The sequence below is a fragment of the Heptranchias perlo genome, unplaced genomic scaffold, assembly GCF_035084215.1.
Source record: "Heptranchias perlo isolate sHepPer1 unplaced genomic scaffold, sHepPer1.hap1 HAP1_SCAFFOLD_851, whole genome shotgun sequence".
NCBI lineage: Eukaryota > Metazoa > Chordata > Chondrichthyes > Hexanchiformes > Hexanchidae > Heptranchias > Heptranchias perlo.
The window spans coordinates 32,501-45,000 of NW_027139889.1; positions in this window are offsets into that span (position 1 = coordinate 32,501).

Consider the following 12,500-nt stretch of genomic DNA (forward strand, 5'->3'; position numbering starts at 1 on the left):
TTTCTCATTTCGGCATAGGGGCTTCCGCGGCCAACTCATTAACCTGTGCTCGGACTTTTTGTGCCACAAGTGCAAGGGACCGTTTGCCGGCAGCTACTCGCACCCCCCCGCCCAGGGGGGGAATCCTCTGACCGGAGATCCGAAACGCCGGCCGAATCCATCCCCGTCGGACTTCCGAAGGGGTTCCCTCGACCGACTGACTTCCGAACTCCTTTCTGGGCTTAAACGGGTGGAATTCGGACCCTCTCGCAAGGGAGCCGAAGCCCGCCAGCCCCGGGAGGCCTCGGGGCCGCCGTTTTCAAGCCCGACCAAAAAACCCGAAAAATGGGGAAAAATGGGAAAAATTCCCACTCCCAAAAGGCTTAAAAGTCGGTTGGGCGGCAGCCCGGGTCGGTCTCTGCAGACCTGGAGGCGCTAGACACAAGTCTGGTAAACAGGCTAAGTCTCGACATGCCACCTCTTACTATCCTGCAGGTACCCCGCCAATCCCCCCGGAACCGGCTGGCAATTGGCGAATCAGCGGGACGAATTTGAATTCGTGACCGACTCTCTGACACCGAATCGCCGCAAACGCGTTTCGATTTTTCGGCTTCGGTACCTCCCATCAGACTTTGACTGGCCATATCTCCGGACTCACGTGTCGCAGCCGGGACCTTCAGGTACCGTTCGACGCGTCTAACCCTGCCCCGTCGAATGGCGCCCCTCGCGGTGTGGTCCGATTTCCGCATTTTGGTCAGATTTGCCTCCAAAGTTTTCAGATTGAGTTGACGAATGCCCCCTACGGGGTAACCTCTTGCCCTTTCGGACATGGTCCCTGTGACTTAATTTCCGCCTTTTGCTCAATCGTTTCCCCATTTATAATTAATTTTAAAAATCGGGTTACTCAGTTCTGGTTTACCAGTTCCCTCTTCGGACTTAGTTTTTGGTTAATCATTTCCGGTTCACCAGTTCCCGTTTTGGACTTAGTCTCTGCGGGCCGTTTCTCATCTTTTGGTTCATCAGTTCCCCTCTTTTAATAATTTTTTGGCTGCTTTCGTTTGATCATTTCCCTGCCTTCTGGGTGACTTTTGCCCCTTAGGACTTCATCGCCGCACATTATTTTCGACTTCTGGTTGATCATTTCACCCCTTTTAATCATTTTTGCAACTTTTGGTTAACCATTTCACCCAGCTTCTGGTTAACCATTTCCCCTTTGGGACTTAGTCTCTGAGCATTCTTTTGGGATTCTGGTTAATCATTTGCCAATTTTTAAAAAATGTTGCCGCTTTTGTTTAATGCTTTCTGGTCAACCTTTCCCTCTTTCAGACTTCACCGCGGCACATTGCTTTAGCCTCCTGGTTAATCATTTCACCCCTTTTAATCATTTTTGCAACTTTTGGTTAACCATTTCCCCCAGCTTCTGGTTAACCATTTCCCCTTTGGGACTTGGTCTCTGAGCATTCTTTTGGGATTCTGGTTAATCATTTGCCAATTTTTTAAAAATGTTGCCACTTTTGTTTAATGCTTTCTGGTCAACCTTTCCCTCTTTCAGACTTCACCGCGGCACATTGCTCCAGCCTCCTGGTTAATCATTTCACCCCTTTTAATCATTTTTGCAACTTTTGGTTAACCATTTCCCCCAGCTTCTGGTTAACCATTTCCCCTTTGGGACTTAGTCTCTGAGCATTCTTTTGGGATTCTGGTTAATCATTTGCCAATTTTTTAAAAATGTTGCCACTTTTGTTTAATGCTTTCTGGTCAACCTTTCCCTCTTTCAGACTTCACCGCGGCACATTGCTTTAGCCTCCTGGTTAATCATTTCACCCCTTTTAATCATTTTTGCAACTTTTGGTTAACCATTTCCCCCAGCTTCTGGTTAACCATTTCCCCTTTGGGACTTAGTCTCTGAGCATTCTTTTGGGATTCTGGTTAATCATTTGCCAATTTTTAAAAAATGTTGCCACTTTTGTTTAATGCTTTCTGGTCAACCTTTCCCTCTTTCAGACTTCACCGCGGCACATTGCTTCAGCCTCCTGGTTAATCATTTCACCCCTTTTAATCATTTTTGCAACTTTTGGTTAACCATTTCCCCCAGCTTCTGGTTAACCATTTCCCCTTTGGGACTTAGTCTCTGAGCATTCTTTTGGGATTCTGGTTAATCATTTGCCAATTTTTAAAAAATGTTGCCGCTTTTGTTTAATGCTTTCTGGTCAACCTTTCCCTCTTTCAGACTTCACCGCGGCACATTGCTTTAGCCTCCTGGTTAATCATTTCACCCCTTTTAATCATTTTTGCAACTTTTGGTTAACCATTTCCCCCAGCTTCTGGTTAACCATTTCCCCTTTGGGACTTGGTCTCTGAGCATTCTTTTGGGATTCTGGTTAATCATTTGCCAATTTTTTAAAAATGTTGCCACTTTTGTTTAATGCTTTCTGGTCAACCTTTCCCTCTTTCAGACTTCACCGCGGCACATTGCTTCAGCCTCCTGGTTAATCATTTCACCCCTTTTAATCATTTTTGCAACTTTTGGTTAACCATTTCCCCCAGCTTCTGGTTAACCATTTCCCCTTTGGGACTTAGTCTCTGAGCATTCTTTTGGAATTCTGGTTAATCATTTGCCAATTTTTAAAAAATGTTGCCGCTTTTGTTTAATGCTTTCTGGTCAACCTTTCCCTCTTTCAGACTTCACCGCGGCACATTGCTTTAGCCTCCTGGTTAATCATTTCACCCCTTTTAATCATTTTTGCAACTTTTGGTTAACCATTTCCCCCAGCTTCTGGTTAACCATTTCCCCTTTGGGACTTAGTCTCTGAGCATTCTTTTGGGATTCTGGTTAATCATTTGCCACTTTTTAAAAAATGTTGCCGCTTTTGTTTAATGCTTTCTGGTCAACCTTTCCCTCTTTCAGACTTCACCGCGGCACATTGCTTCAGCCTCCTGGTTAATCATTTCACCCCTTTTAATCATTTTTGCAACTTTTGGTTAACCATTTCCCCCAGCTTCTGGTTAACCATTTCCCCTTTGGGACTCAGTCTCTGAGCATTCTTTTGGGATTCTGGTTAATCATTTGCCACTTTTTTAAAAATGTTGCCGCTTTTGTTTAATGCTTTCTGGTCAACCTTTCCCTCTTTCAGACTTCACCGCGGCACATTGCTTTAGCCTCCTGGTTAATCATTTCACCCCTTTTAATCATTTTTGCAACTTTTGGTTAACCATTTCCCCCAGCTTCTGGTTAACCATTTCCCCTTTGGGACTTAGTCTCTGAGCATTCTTTTGGGATTCTGGTTAATCATTTGCCAATTTTTAAAAAATGTTGCCGCTTTTGTTTAATGCTTTCTGGTCAACCTTTCCCTCTTTCAGACTTCACCGCGGCACATTGCTTTAGCCTCCTGGTTAATCATTTCACCCCTTTTAATCATTTTTGCAACTTTTGGTTAACCATTTCCCCCAGCTTCTGGTTAACCATTTCCCCTTTGGGACTTAGTCTCTGAGCATTCTTTTGGGATTCTGGTTAATCATTTGCCAATTTTTAAAAAATGTTGCCGCTTTTGTTTAATGCTTTCCCTGCTTTGTGGTCAAACTTTTCCCCTTTAGGACTTCATCGCCGCACATTATTTTCGAATTCTGGTTAATCATTTCACCCCTTTTAATCATTTTTGCAACTTTTGGTTAACCATTTCCCCCAGCTTCTGGTTAACCATTTCCCCTATGGGACTTAGTCTCTGAGCATTCTTTTGGGATTCTGGTTAATCATTTGCCAATTTTTAAAAAATGTTGCCGCTTTTGTTTAATGCTTTCTGGTCAACCTTTCCCTCTTTCAGACTTCACCGCGGCACATTGCTTTAGCCTCCTGGTTAATCATTTCACCCCTTTTAATCATTTTTGCAACTTTTGGTTAACCATTTCCCCCAGCTTCTGGTTAACCATTTCCCCTTTGGGACTTAGTCTCTGAGCATTCTTTTGGGATTCTGGTTAATCATTTGCCACTTTTTTAAAAATGTTGCCGCTTTTGTTTAATCGTTTCCCTGCTATGTGGTCAACCTTTTCCCCTTTCAGACTTCATCGCCGCGCATTGTTGTCGACTTCTGGTTAATCATTTTTCCCCTTTAAATCTTTTTTTGCCACTTTCGGTTAACCATTTCACCCAGCTTCTGGTTAACCATTTGCCCCATTATACTGAATTTTTCCGCTTTGGTTTAATCATTTCCCTGCTTTCTTGTCAACCTTTTCCCCTTTTGGACTTCGCCGCCGCACTTTGCTTTTGCCTTCTGGTTAAACATTTCTCCCCTTTTAATCCTTTTTCCCACTTTTGGTTCACCAGTTCACCCAGCTTCTGGTTAACCATTTCCCCTTTGGGACTTAAGTCTCTGAGCATTCTTTTGGGATTCTGGTTAACCATTTGCCACTTTTTTAAAAATGTTGCCGCTTTTGTTTAATGCTTTCCCTGCTTTCTGGTCAACCTTTTCCCCTTACGACTTCGCCGCCGCACTTTGCTTTCGCCTTCTGGTTAATCATTTCACCCCTTTTAATCCTTTTTCCCACTTTGGGTTGGACAGTTCACCCAGCTACTGGTTAACCATTTCCCCTTTGGGACTTAAGTCTCTGAGCATTCTTTTGTGATTCTGGTTCACCATTTGTCCCTTTTTAAAAGATATTGCTGCTTTTGATTAAACCTTTCCCTGCTTTGCGGTCGACCTATTCCTCTTTCAGACTTCATCGCCGCACCTTGTTTTCGACATCTGGTTCAACATTTCTCCCCTTTTAATCCTTTTTCCCACTTTTGGTTAAGCAGTTCACCCAGCTTCTGGTTCACCATTTGCCCCTTTTTACTGAATTTTTCTGCTTTTGTTTAATCATTTCCCTGCTTTGCGGTCGACCTATTCCTCTTTCAGACTTCATCGCCGCGCATTGTTTTCGACATCTGGTTCAACATTTCTCCCCTTTTAATCCTCTTTCCCACTTTTGGTTAAGCAGTTCACCCAACTTCTGGTTAACCATTTGCCCCTTCTTACTGAATTTTTCTGCTTTTGTTTAATCATTTCCCTGCTTTATGGTCAACCTTTTCCCCTTTAGGACTTCGCCGCCGCACTTTGCTTTCGCCTTCTGGTTAATCATTTCACAACATTTTAATCCTTTTTCCCACTTTTGGTTAAACAGTTCACCCAGCTTCTGGTTAACCATTTGCCCCTTTGGGACTTAAGTCTCTGAGCATTCTTTTGGGATTCTGGTTCACCATTTGTCCCTTTTTAAAAGATATTGCTGCTTCTGTTTAATCCTTTCCCTGCTTTGCGGTCAACCTTTTCCTCTTTCAGACTTCATCGCCGCGCATTGTTTTCGACATCTGGTTCAACATTTCTCCCCTTTTAATCCTCTTTCCCACTTTTGGTTAAGCAGTTCACCCAACTTCTGGTTCACCACTTGCCCCTTTTTACTGAATTTTTCTGCTTTTGTTTAATCATTTCCCTGCTTTCCGGTCAACCTTTCCCTCTTTCAGACTTAATCGCCGCACATTGTTGTCGACTTCTGGTTGATCAGTTCACCCCTTTTTTATCCTTTTTCCCACTTTGGGTTAAGCAGTTCACCCAGCTTCTGGTTAACCATTTGCCCCTTTGGCACTTAAGTCTCTGAGCATTCTTTTGGGATTCTGGTAAACCATTTGTCCCTTTTTAAAAAATGCTGCTGCTTTTGTTTAATGCTTGCCCTGCTTTGCGGTCGATCATTTCACCCCTTTTAATCCATTTTTGCCACTTTGGGTTAAACAGTTCACACAACTTCTGGTTCACCATTTCACATTTCGGAACTTTTATTCCCACCATTACTTTGGGCTTCTGGTTCATCATTTCACGCTGTTTTACAAATCTTTGCCGCTTCACTTTTAATCCACAAACCGTGGCTCGCTTTCGGGTGGGGGGGGGGGTAGCGGGTTTGGGCCGGGCACTCGACATCCCGGTGTGCGACCGGGTTCGTTCTGGTACCGCTCGGTGCCCCTCGTCCTGCTCTTGCCGCGGAAGCAAACCAGACGACCGTCGGTCTCACGCCCGAGGGGAGAGGAGGCGGAAAGCGGTTTGCAGCCTTTCGCTGTACCTCCGGCGGGCAGCGCCGCACCTCCGAGTGCTCGGTACCGTTCGCTGCACCTCGTCCGGCCGCACGCAGCGAGCCAAACCCGGAGGAAATCGGCCTGTGCCTTCTCGAGATATGGGCCTCCGGGTGGGACGGACAAACCGGGGCCCCGAGCTCGCTTTCGGCGGCCCGGCACTCGACTTCCCGGTGTCCGAACGTGATCCTTCCGGTACCCTTCGGTGCCCCTTGCCCGACTCTAGCTCCCGTGCTGAAGCGGAGTCGGTCGGCCTGACGGCCTGCCGAGTTAACCAGCGGAAAGCGGTGCGCAGCCTTTCGCTTGCAGCTCCGGCGGGCAGCGCCGCACCTCCGGCTGCTCAGTGCCGTCCGCTGCTCCCCTTCCGGCTGCACGCAGCGAACCATACCCGGAGGAAATCGGCCTCGGCCTTCCGGAGATATGGGCCTGCGAGTGGGACCAATAAATCGGTGCACATTTCCGGCTCGGTTTCCGGCCTCGGCACTATCAGTTCACGCCGTCCGACCGACGTCGTTCTGGCACGGTTCCGTTGCTCCTTGATCCGGTCCAGCCACGGTAATCAGCCGAAGATGGTGGGGGGGACACATTGCCCGCCGAGTTAGCCGGAGGAAATCGGCCTCGGACTTCCTCAGATATCAGCCTCCGGGTGGGACAGACAAACCGGGGACCCGAGCACGCTTTCGGCGGCCCGCTGGTCGACTTCCCGGTGTGCGACCGGGTTCGTTCCGGTACCGTTCGCTGCCCCTCGTCCTGCTCTAGCCGCGGAAACAAACCCGACGACCGTCGGTCTCACGCCCGCGGAGGGAGGTGGCGGAAAGTGGTTTGCAGCCTTTCGCTGTACCTCCGGCGGGCAGCGCCCGACCTCCGAGTGCTCGGTACCGTCCGCTGCGCCTGGTCCGGCCGCACACAACGAGCCATACCCGGTGGAAATCGGCCTGTGCCTTCCAGAGATATGGGCCTCCGGGTGGGACGGACAAACCGGGGCCCCGAGCTCGCTTTCGGCGGCCCGGCACTCGACTTCCCGGTGTCCGAACGTGATCCTTCCGGTACCCTTCGGTGCCCCTTGCCCGACTCCAGCTCCCGTGCTGAAGCGGAGTCGGTCGGCCTGACGGCCGCCGAGTTAGCCAGCGGAAAGCGGTGCGCAGCCTTTCGCTTGCAGCTCCGGCGGGCAGCGCCGCACCTCCGGCTGCTCAGTGCCGTCCGCTGCTCCCCTTCCGGCTGCACGCAGCGAACCATACCCGGAGGAAATCGGCCTCGGCCTTCCGGAGATATGGGCCTGCGAGTGGGACCAATAAATCGGTGCACATTTCCGGCTCGGTTTCCGGCCTCGGCACTATCAGTTCACGCCGTCCGACCGACGTCGTTCTGGCACGGTTCCGTTGCTCCTTGATCCGGTCCAGCCACGGTAATCAGCCGAAGATGGTGGGGGGGGGGGACACATTGCCCGCCGAGTTAGCCGGAGGAAATCGGCCTCGGACTTCCTCAGATATCAGCCTCCGGGTGGGACAGACAAACCGGGGACCCGAGCACGCTTTCGGCGGCCCGCTGGTCGACTTCCCGGTGTGCGACCGGGTTCGTTCCGGTACCGTTCGCTGCCCCTCGTCCTGCTCTAGCCGCGGAAACAAACCCGACGACCGTCGGTCTCACGCCCGCGGAGGGAGGTGGCGGAAAGTGGTTTGCAGCCTTTCGCTGTACCTCCGGCGGGCAGCGCCCGACCTCCGAGTGCTCGGTACCGTCCGCTGCGCCTGGTCCTGCCGCACACAACGAGCCATACCCGGTGGAAATCGGCCTGTGCCTTCCAGAGATATGGGCCTCCGGGTGGGACGGACAAACCGGGGCCCCGTGCTCGCTTTCGGCGGCCCGCTAGTCGACTTCCCGGTGTGCGACCGGGTTCGTTCCGGTACCGTTCGCTGCCCCTCGTCCTGCTCTAGCCGCGGAAACAAACCCGACGACCGTCGGTCTCACGCCCGCGGAGGGAGGCGGCGGAAAGTGGTTTGCAGCCTTTCGCTGTACCTCCGGCGGGCAGCGCCCGACCTCCGAGTGCTCGGTACCGTCCGCTGCGCCTGGTCCGGCCGCACACAACGAGCCATACCCGGTGGAAATCGGCCTGTGCCTTCCGGAGATATGGGCCTCCGGGTGGGACGGACAAACCGGGGCCCCGAGCTCGCTTTCGGCGGCCCGCTAGTCGACTTCCCGGTGTGCGAACGTCATCCTTCCGGTACTCAACCGTGCCCCTTGCCCCACTCTAGCTCCGGCGGTAAAGCGGAGTCGGTCGGTCTCACGGACGCCGAGTTAGCAGGCGGAAAGCGGTGCGCAGCCTTTCGCTGTCACTCCGGCGGGCAGCATCGCACCTCCCAGTGCTCGGTACCGTCCGCTGCGCCTGGTCCGGCCGCACACAACGAGCCATACCCGGAGGAAATCGGCCTGTGCCTTCCGGAGATATGGGCCTCCGGGTGGGACGGACAAACCGGGGCCCCGAGCGGTGGCACCCTGCTCGCTTTCAGCGGCCCGTCACTCGACTTCCCGGTATGCGAACGTGATCGTTCCGGTACCCTTCGGTGCCCCTTGCCCCACTCTAGCTCCGGTGCTAAAGCGGAGTCGGTCGGTCTCACGGACGCCGAGTTACCAGGCGGAAAGCGGTGCGCAGCCTTTCGCTGTCACTCCGGCGGGCAGCACCGCATCTCCGAGTGCTCGGTACCGTACGCTGCGCCGCCTCCTGCCGCACGCAACGAGCCATACCCGGAGGAAATCGGCCTCGGCGTTCCGGAGTTATCCGCCTCCGAGTGGGCCTGACCAAGCGGGGTGAACTGGAAATCATTAACCAACGTACTTCCAGGTTTTCACCCGCAGAGGGCAGCACTCTCTTCTCCGTTTTAAACTGGGCCGACCCGGCTCCGTTTCGAGACCCGGCACTCGACTTCCCGGTGTGCGACCGGGTTCGTTCCAGTACCGTTCGCTGCCCCTCGTCCTGCTCGAGCCGGGGAACCAAACCCGACGACCGTCGGTCTCACGCCCGCGGAGGGAGGCGGCGGAAAGTGGTTTGCAGCCTTTCGCTGTACCTCCGGCGGACAGCGCCCGACCTCCGAGTGCTCGGTACCGTCCGCTGCGCCTGGTCCGGCCGCACACAACGAGCCATACCCGGTGGAAATCGGCCTGTGCCTTCCGGAGATATGGGCCTCCGGGTGGGACGGACAAACCGGGGCACCGAGCTCGCTTTCAGCGGCCCGGCACTCGACTTCCCGGTGTGCGAACGTCATCCTTCCGGTACTCAACCGTGCCCCTTGCCCCACTCTAGCTCCGGCGGTAAAGCGAAGTCGGTCGGTCTCACGGACGCCGAGTTAGCAGGCGGAAAGCGGTGCGCAGCCTTTCGCTGTCACTCCGGCGGGCTGCACCGCATCTCCGAGTGCTCGGTACCGTACGCTGCGCCGCCTCCTGCCGCACGCAACGAGCCATACCCGGAGGAAATCGGCCTCGGCGTTCCGGAGTTATCCGCCTCCGAGTGGGCCTGACCAAGCGGGGTGAACTGGAAATCATTAACCAACGTACTTCCAGGTTTTCACCCGCAGAGGGCAGCACTCTCTTCTCCGTTTTAAACTGGGCCGACCCGGCTCCGTTTCGAGACCCGGCACTCGACTTCCCGGTGTGCGACCGGGTTCGTTCCAGTACCGTTCGCTGCCCCTCGTCCTGCTCGAGCCGGGGAACCAAACCCGACGACCGTCGGTCTCACGCCCGCGGAGGGAGGCGGCGGAAAGTGGTTTGCAGCCTTTCGCTGTACCTCCGGCGGACAGCGCCCGACCTCCGAGTGCTCGGTACCGTCCGCTGCGCCTGGTCCGGCCGCACACAACGAGCCATACCCGGTGGAAATCGGCCTGTGCCTTCCGGAGATATGGGCCTCCGGGTGGGACGGACAAACCGGGGCACCGAGCTCGCTTTCAGCGGCCCGGCACTCGACTTCCCGGTGTGCGAACGTCATCCTTCCGGTACTCAACCGTGCCCCTTGCCCCACTCTAGCTCCGGCGGTAAAGCGAAGTCGGTCGGTCTCACGGACGCCGAGTTAGCAGGCGGAAAGCGGTGCGCAGCCTTTCGCTGTCACTCCGGCGGGCTGCACCGCATCTCCGAGTGCTCGGTACCGTACGCTGCGCCGCCTCCTGCCGCACGCAACGAGCCATACCCGGAGGAAATCGGCCTCGGCGTTCCGGAGTTATCCGCCTCCGAGTGGGCCTGACCAAGCGGGGTGAACTGGAAATCATTAACCAACGTACTTCCAGGTTTTCACCCGCAGAGGGCAGCACTCTATTCTCCGTTTTAAATTGGGCCGACCCGGCTCCGTTTCGAGACCCGGCACTCGACTTCCCGGTGTGCGAACGTGATCGTTCCGGTACCCAACCGTGCCCCTTGCCCCACTCTAGCTCCGGCGGTAAAGCGAAGTCGGTCGGTCTCACGGACGCCGAGTTAGCAGGCGGAAAGCGGTGCGCAGCCTTTCGCTGTCACTCCGGCAGGCAGCATCGCACCTCCCAGTGCTCGGTACCGTACGCTGCGCCGCCTCCTGCCGCACGCAACGAGCCATACCCGGAGGAAATCGGCCTCGGCCTTCCTGAGATATCAGCCTCCGAGTGGGCCCGACGAGTCGGTGGCACCCTGCTCGCTTTCAGCGGCCCGGCACTCGACTTCCCGGTGTGCGAACGTCATCCTTCCGGTACTCAACCGTGCCCCTTGCCCCACTCTAGCTCCGGCGGTAAAGCGGAGTCGGTCGGTCTCACGGACGCCGAGTTAGCAGGCGGAAAGCGGTGCGCAGCCTTTCGCTGTCACTCCGGCGGGCAGCATCGCACCTCCCAGTGCTCGGTACCGTCCGCTGCGCCTGGTCCGGCCGCACACAACGAGCCATACCCGGTGGACATCGGCCTGTGCCTTCCGGAGATATGGGCCTCCGGGTGGGACGGACAAACCGGGGCCCCGAGCGGTGGCACCCTGCTCGCTTTCAGCGGCCCGGCACTCGACTTCCCGGTGTGCGAACGTCATCGTTCCGGTACCCGACGGTGCCCCTTGCCCGACTCTAGCTCCGGTGCTAAAGCGGAGTCGGTCGGTCTCACGGACGCCGAGTTACCAGGCGGAAAGCGGTGCGCAGCCTTTCGCTGTCACTCCGGCGGGCAGCACCGCACCTCCGAGTGCTCGGTACCGTACGCTGCGCCGCCTCCTGCCGCACGCAACGAGCCATACCCGGAGGAAATCGGCCTCGGCGTTCCGGAGTTATCCGCCTCTGAGTGGGCCTGACCAAGCGGGGTGAACTGGAAATCATTAACCAACGTACTTCCAGGTTTTCACCCGCAGAGGGCAGCACTCTATTCTCCGTTTTAAACTGGGCCGACCCGGCTCCGTTTCGAGACCCGGCACTCGACTTCCCGGTGTGCGACCGGGTTCGTTCCGGTACCGTTCGCTGCCCCTCGTCCTGCTCTAGCCGCGGAAACAAACCCGACGACCGTCGGTCTCACGCCCGCGGAGGGAGGCGGCGGAAAGTGGTTTGCAGCCTTTCGCTGTACCTCCGGCGGGCAGCGCCCGACCTCCGAGTGCTCGGTACCGTCCGCTGCGCCTGGTCCGGCCGCACACAACGAGCCATACCCGGAGGAAATCGGCCTGTGCCTTCCGGAGATATGGGCCTCCGGGTGGGACGGACAAACCGGGGCCCCGAGCGGTGGCACCCTGCTCGCTTTCAGCGGCCCGGCACTCGACTTCCCGGTATGCGAACGTGATCGTTCCGGTACCCAAACGTGCCCCTTGCCCCACTCTAGCTCCGGCGCTAAAGCGGAGTCGGTCGGTCTCACGGACGCCGAGTTACCAGGCGGAAAGCGGTGCGCAGCCTTTCGCTGTCACTCCGGCGGGCAGCACCGCACCTCCGAGTGCTCGGTACCGTACGCTGCGCCTCCTCCTACTCCACGCAACGAGCCACACCCGGAGGAAATCGGCCTCGGCCTTCCTGAGATATCAGCCTCCGAGTGGGCCCGACGAGTCGGTGGCACCCTGCTCGCTTTCAGCGGCCCGGCACTCGACTTCCCCGTGTGCGAACGTCATCCTTCCGGTACTCAACCGTGCCCCTTGCCCCACTCTAGCTCCGGCGGTAAAGCGAAGTCGGTCGGTCTCACGGACGCCGAGTTAGCAGGCGGAAAGCGGTGCGCAGCCTTTCGCTGTACCTCCGGCGGGCAGCATCGCACCTCCCAGTGCTCGGTACCGTACGCTGCGCCTCCTCCTGCCGCACGCAACGAGCCATACCCGGAGGAAATCGGCCTCGGCCTTCCTGAGATATCAGCCTCCAAACGGGCGTCACAAATCAGGGCACATGGTCAGCTGCAAAGCAGCGTCATTACAACCTCTCACTGCACCCCACGCGACATTCCGCTTGCCTGCCTGCCGCTGCCTACTCTCACCAGCGAAA